The sequence below is a fragment of the Limulus polyphemus genome, unplaced genomic scaffold, assembly GCF_000517525.1.
Source record: "Limulus polyphemus unplaced genomic scaffold, Limulus_polyphemus-2.1.2 Scaffold384, whole genome shotgun sequence".
Taxonomy (NCBI): domain Eukaryota; kingdom Metazoa; phylum Arthropoda; class Merostomata; order Xiphosura; family Limulidae; genus Limulus; species Limulus polyphemus.
Window position 1 is genome coordinate 437053 of NW_013665994.1, and position 7249 is coordinate 444301.

General features: G+C 33.0%; 1 protein-coding gene across 2 annotated transcripts in view; it reads right to left on the bottom strand.

The window, feature by feature from the left end:
* Positions 1-3699, bottom strand: part of LOC106457872 (neurogenic locus protein delta-like) — a 56182-nt gene extending 52483 nt beyond the window's left edge. For both annotated transcript variants that reach the window (XM_013917322.2, XM_022383929.1), the window contains exon 1: positions 3650-3699. The gene's annotated coding sequence lies outside the window, so the exon portion shown is untranslated. The remainder of the gene's footprint in view (positions 1-3649) is intronic.
* Positions 3700-7249: the final 3550 nt, after the last annotated feature.

A 7249-nucleotide genomic window follows, 5' to 3' on the forward strand; every position in this document is an offset into this window, starting at 1 on the left:
TCTATAATGCATTTTTTTCATGCTTATAACAATTAAAAGCTGATTAACAAAGAAATTTACTATATGTCTCTTAATACATAAAAAATAACAAAATTACCTGTTCCACTGTAAACATTTCTATATTTGCAATAGACAATTCAGTGAACTGATCAACTGAAAATATATCTAAATGTGCATCAAATTAACTCAGTAAACTGTTCCATTATAAACATGTTTAGTTAAATACGCAACAAAGAGTAGCTCAAGAGTTGGCGGTGGGTGGTGATGACTAGCTGCCTTCCCTCTAGTTTTTCACTGCTAAATTAGGGGCGGTTAGCGCAGATAGCCCTCGTGTAGCTTTTTGCGAAATTAAAAAAAATAAAAAACAAACTAAACCGTTTCTTAGGTATTATCGTTTCAGCAATTAAATAAATACGATAAATACGATTATATGTCGTATAACCAGACTTAATAAAGACGAGAGAATTAAATCATTCATGATAAAATTTGGTTGAATGAACGGCAACTGTCTATTGTAGAAACGTCGTCCTCTATACCAAATTTCATCATGAATACTCTGCCTGAACAATCTATCAAAGAATAAGTCCTTCATTTTCACACTTTTTTGTTTTAACGCCCTTCTTGATTAAAGTTCAGTCGTTTGTGCATCTTCAGCTTGTTAAATAGTTACATTCACAAGCTGTTGTGAAATCTCCTCCCAACCCCAGCTCACTAGATTTATCTATAAAGAGCTTGTTATTGTCTTACTACGCACTATTCTTTGTAAATCCACACCTCCGCAAGTGGCGCTCTTTTTCGTATCATCATCTCAGTTGTCATACGGGCAGTCACGTAGCAGTTTATTTACTTTCCAAATTTATATGAAAAGTAAATAAAAATCGTAAAATATATATATCTGCCTATTATATGTTTCTAGGCTTTACGGACTAGTCCGTTAAAGCGTTAATTCTTTAAACTTATTAAGTGTAGGCAAGCCTTATGAAAGTTTAACAGGCGCATTATAACAACCATAACTGCACCTTTACGTCGTTAATAAACTAAAAACTTTATGTGTTTTATAATACTGGCTTATTAATCTGAAACTGAAAATAATCTTATAACCAAATAATTTATTAGTTATAACCTGTGTTTAAGTTTAAACGATAATGGAAAAGAAAACCAGTATCATTTGAATATAGAATCGTAGTAATGGTTTACATAGATTAACAACTACGTAGTATGTTGCTTCTCAAAATTAACTATTTATGACGTAGCAGAAGAAAACGAAACCGGAAAAACAGTTTTAATTGATATTTGTTTTAAAGCACTACATCGTGTCCCTGTCTTAAAAACAAAATGTCAAATAGAATCTTGGATTGTCTCATTATATGCACCCCCCTCGGTGGGTCAGCGTTAAGTTTATGGGTTTACATAGCTAAAATCCGGGGTTCGATTCTCCGCAGTGTACGGAGCGCAAATCATTCATTGTGTAGCTTTGCGCTAAAGCAACAACACCTCAGTTATTTGTCTATGACTAACACGTTCGTTTAAACATATTTGTTCTGCAAATAAGGTGTCAAAGCAAACATCTTAAGTTAATTGGATTATCTCAAGCAGTTACTTTTTTTACTGTAATCTATTACATCTAGCTGTCGTTCTTACATGCTGAAACGCATTATTATTGAGCCAATTTCTCTTCAGTCGTTGACTGTAAATATTTAAACTTTCTATAATGTAGAAATACAGATATTCAAAATTCACGTTTAGTTAATAACTATTTCACACAAAGAAGCATGTATTAATATGAATAAATATTTTTCTCGACGTAAGTATATTGTTTAAAGAGCATATATGAAACTTTACAACATAATTTAAAATGGTTTTTACATATTAGCATAAAACTAATAAATTACTCGTTGGTTCGGACACTAAGTCAAACAGTAAACTTGCCTGATGAATTCAGTAAGTAGTTATATATATATATATATACTCTCTAAGACTAATAGCAAACCAGTCTGGCTGGCTTAAGTATGTAGCTTCGTAAGTACTTCAAGTCTTACAATAATTTCGCCTGACTGGTTTCAGTAAGTAGCTAAATAAGTACTTTAACTCTAACGGTAAACTCGCCTGATTAGTTTCAGTAAGTAGCTAAATAAGTACTCTAACTCTAACGGTAAACTCGCCTGATTAGTTTCAGTAAGTAGCTAAATAAGTACTCTAAGTCTAACGGCAAACTCACCTGACTGGCTTCAGTAAGTGGCTAAATAAGTACTCTAAGTCTAATAGTAAACTTACCTGACTGGCTTCAGTACGTAGCCAGATAAGTACTCTAAGTCTAATAATAAACTCGCCTGACTGGCTTCAATGCGTAGCTAAATAAGTACTCTAAATCTAACAGTAAACTCGCCTGACTGGTTTCAGTAAGTAGCTGAATAAGTACTCTAAGTCTAACAGTAAACTCGCCTGACTGGCTTCAGTACGTAGCCAGATAAGTACTCTAAATCTAACAGTAAACTTGCCTGACTGGTTTAAGTAAGTGGCTGAATAAGTACGAGTTTGAAGTTTATCGGAAGCAGATTTCATGTTCTTGGAGTGATCATACAACCCCCCATATCTTCTTTTGATTCATATTTACTAACTCATCTGCTCTTTCAAAAACGCCTTAAATGGATCAAGTTATTGCTTAACAGACACATCCACTGGCAACTGATAAGTTTACGTACGCGTTGGGCGAGGCAGAGTAGCGTGAGAAAAAATTCTCAATTCCACTTCCTTCTACGTCTTCGCAATTAACGTGGTACTTGACCTACTCAAAGAGTGGTATCTGCAAATGCTACTATGAACCATTTCTTATCATTGATTGAACATTGCACGTTATATGTTCCAAGTGGTACAGATGACGACGAGGAAGTAGGTGATGAAGCTGAATAAGTATCTTTAAGATCAAATCTCATACAGAAAACATCAACCCCATTTTTGGCCAGTGAACAACTACATTGTAAGTGTAATAACGTAACAGCTTTAGATACATATACATCATCCTCACTGACTCCATTGTCCACATATCTTTTATCACTTGAATCAGATTCAATCCAATCTTCAAACACATTATGATAAGTTTATAGTTCTTGTCTTTTCGTTTCGTTTCTTTTAAAAGATTTAAAATGTATAGCGGCTCTTTATGACAGCAGAGGTAAAATTTCATGAATTGTATTACTGAATCGTACTTTAGGTTGCATGTTGCTTCAGTTAACCTTCATTGGTTTCAGGGCTCATACTTCATGGGCTGAGAAATTTTAAAGCATCTGTCAAAGAGTCAGTTAACTAAAGTAAATGAAATAAATCTCACTTTTAGATGTTAGGTAGTCATTCGTCCTTTCTGTTTAATTTCGTATTCAATTTTGTTTTAAGTTCTTGTTGGCTGTAAACTCTATACTGAGAGTTAATCGTACTTTGTCAGAATGATGGTACAGGCCTGATTTAAATTCAGGACAGTAAAAATATCATTAATCTATCTTAATTTCAGGACATTAATATTATCTCTGACTCTGATATAATTATTATGTATTCGTAAAATTAATTTGTCGCCGAAGAAACGCGTGAGAAGAGATTAATTATTTTCTAGGTGTTTAGTTAATTAACTATGCAGAGTCACGTTTTTCCAACTCACCGTTTTCACATCTTTAAAAGAACAAAACTTAACCCATGTCATATCTCATGAATAGAATTTTAGTAGATATTTCATGCTGTAATTATTAGGATATTTTCCCGCCCCTCCACAGAGGCTTATCCCACAGAACACAAAAGCTCACACAAAGAAAACCTTAGAGTGGTACTTTCTTCCTCGTACTTTACCAAGTCTTATCAGTCAACTAAAGTACTGGTGCTCCTGTTTTAGGCTAAAAGTATCGGCCTGGAAAACATCATATTTCCTTTGTTTGTTTTCCTAACTTGCTACACTGACGATCTCCGGCATTGCTTAGTTTATTGATTGGTTCAAAACTGTCAAATTACAGGTCTATGAATCATAAAGTATTTCGAGAGCGTGAGTTAAAAGCAAGGAGTAGAAAAATATGCGCTTATAAAAACATTTCGGAAATATCCACTTCACTTACGTCATTTTTAAAAACCATCTTTTACTCTTTATGGGCATAGAACTGCTACACAAGAAAAGTAAAAATCGAATTCCAGTAACTTTTAAAGTTCTGAGAATTACATAGAGCAAACAGTTCACTGATTAACGACATCCTGCCTTCTACTCTTAAAACAATTCACACCTTGTCTCACGAAGAAACGTTGTATAGCTGTTTACAAAAATAAAACGTGTTGTATATTCTCTGTTGTCTCAGGCGCTTAAAACAATTCATATGAACAAAAGAACCCATGATGTGTTATCTTAAAAACATTTGTATATTCTCTGTTGCTTCTGGTGTTTAAAACGGTTTACATGAACAACAGACTTAACACACCTTCTGTTAGTTTATTATGTAGAGATGTTTACAGGAGTAAAAATATTTTTTTTTGTGTGTGTGTGTGGTACCTTAAACCACGTTTATATAACTACTGGTATTGCATTTGTATTGAATTATTTCTCATGCATTTTCTTCTCTGTAATTTGGGTTGAAGGAAGACAAAACTGAGTATCGTTATCATCTAATAATTTAAATTAAATAAGCTGTTTTCTCACTTACTACTTTTGAAGCCATGTAAAAACGTTCAGAAAATATTTAACATTGAACTATCTGTCGTTTAACTCTCTGAAACTGTGGTAATTTGACTGAGAAAGTAGAATTTCATACAATAATCAAAGCGATACAGAAATAATAAAAAAACATAAGTAAAATGCGTATTTCGAAATATCATATAGAGATATTTCGCACTGATACGTAGTAAGTTGTTTCTGTAGTAAGTTAGAGATATTTCGCACTGATACGTAGTAAGCTGTTTCTGTTGTAAGTTTTAATAGATATAGTTCTGCTTTGATTTTCTTAAATATTTATTAAAAATTTTGTCGAAATGAATGACCAGAGGTATTAATTAGTTTATGAATGACATAAATATTGATTAAGCCTAGTCTTCCAGTTATGCAAAATGAGAACATCAACGTGCTTTTAGAATTAGAAATGTTAATAGGTAAGTTTGCAGGTTGGCTATTATAGATTGTGTAGACAAGCTATTATACACTTACTTGCGTATAACCCGTCAAAAATGACGGAGCAAGTGCTTCCACCTCCACCCCATAATATACCCTAACCTTATATTTTATGGCTAACTGAAATAAATAAATTTTGCGAAATCTTGACGAACAAAGAGGCAGAAAAATGCAGTCAAGACAGTCAAACGTGGCGTATTCATATAATAATTATTGGTAAAAATCAATTAGGTTAACAACTTCTAATATACAGAAAAGCCAGTGTGTTTTAGTAACCCTAAGTTCCAACAATGGCTTTTATGTCATGTTGCTTAGCAACAAAAGTATAACCTAATATTGTTGTTAGTCTATGTACTGGAAGTATAAAATGAAATGTATAGACAACAAAACTGGAAAAATATTTATTGATTTCTTAATTCAGAGTCTTCGTTGATCAAAGAGGTTTGTTTTATTTAAAATATTGGTGATATAACAGAAAATAACTTAATTCAGAAACGATTATAGTTTAAGATTGAATTGATATTTTTACTTTCATGATAAATTTTATACACTTGGCTTTAGGCTAGGTGATCCCACACTACGTCCCACACACTCACTACAGGTATAAGGTTTCACGCCCCTCCCCCTTCTCATGGCTCTCTTGCACCCACGTCACTAAAATCGTAATGGGCAGACAGTAATCGAACTGTTTTATCTGGATATATGTATTTTATCTTTTATGGCTCCTCCTATTTCGAGAAATCAAGCATGACGTGCCGTGATACATATTAGCTTTTATATAGGTTAGATATAGATATGCTATTGTAAATTGTGCACACAAGCTATTACGCATTTACGTAGATAAGTTATTACAGATTGTGCATACAAGCTATTATAAATTTGTATAGATAAACTATAATAGATTGTATAGATAAGCTATTATAGATTGTGTAGACAAGATATTACATAACTGGAAAAAGATAAGCTGTTACAGATTGTTCAGATAAGCTAGTATACATTTATATAGAAAAGCTATTATAGATTGTTCAGATAAGCTATTATACATTTATATAGATAAGCTATTATAGATTGTGCAGACGAGCTATTATACATTTATATAGATAAGCTATTATAGATTGTGCAGACGAGCTATTATACATTTATATAGATAAGCTATTATAGATTGTGCAGACGAGCTATTATACGATGAATTTTTGTTGAATGGACGGCAAATGCCTGTTGTAGAAACACAATTATAGAGGATGAAGTTTCAAAAGTCTTCCGCGTGAAAACGAAAGTCGGAAGACTTTCGAAACGTCGTCCTCTATACTTGTCTTTCTACAACAGGCATTTGCCGTCCATTCAACTAAATTTCACCATGTATGCTCTGCCTAAACAATCTATCAAAGATATTATACAGTTATATAGATAAGCTGTTACAGATTGTACATACAAGCTATTATGTATTTATGTAGATAAGCTATTATAGATTGTGCAGAAAAGCTATTATACATCTAATCAAAAACATCTTAGGTGCGTAAAAAAAGGATTCAGTGTGCGACTTAAAGGAATTAAATCGAAATTGGCGGCCAAACTGATAGCTACACTTATAGGATAGATAAGAATTTTACAGCAAATATTCATTCATTTGGTGAAGCTGTAGAAGAAATGTTATACCAATAGCTCACGTGACTTTTTCCGTAGGCGTGCACAAAAATGTTCATTAAATTTGAGCGTTTTTTAAAAGAAACAACTCTGCACATGTGGCTTATATTTATACCAAATGAGACTCCTAATTGTAAATTGTAACGATCTCTCAGTGTACCAAATTTGAAAAAAATCAAATAAAGTTTCCGTACTTTTGGTGTAAAGAAAAAAAAAAAGAGGAAGAAACTTAATCAAAATTGGAGTTGTTATATCTCAGGTATTTCTTAATGGATTGTCTTGGAATTTGGTAAGGGCAGTAAGAGTCCAGTAGGGCGCGTCCACTGAACATATGTGATAGTTTAGACTACCACAGTCTGAGCTACAGAAGGTGGAAAATCACTGAACAATCACTACTGTTAATAACACACGGTGTGCCCTGCAAGTTTTTTTTTGCCACAAGACACACTACCGTGTGTCTTAATTTATGTAGAT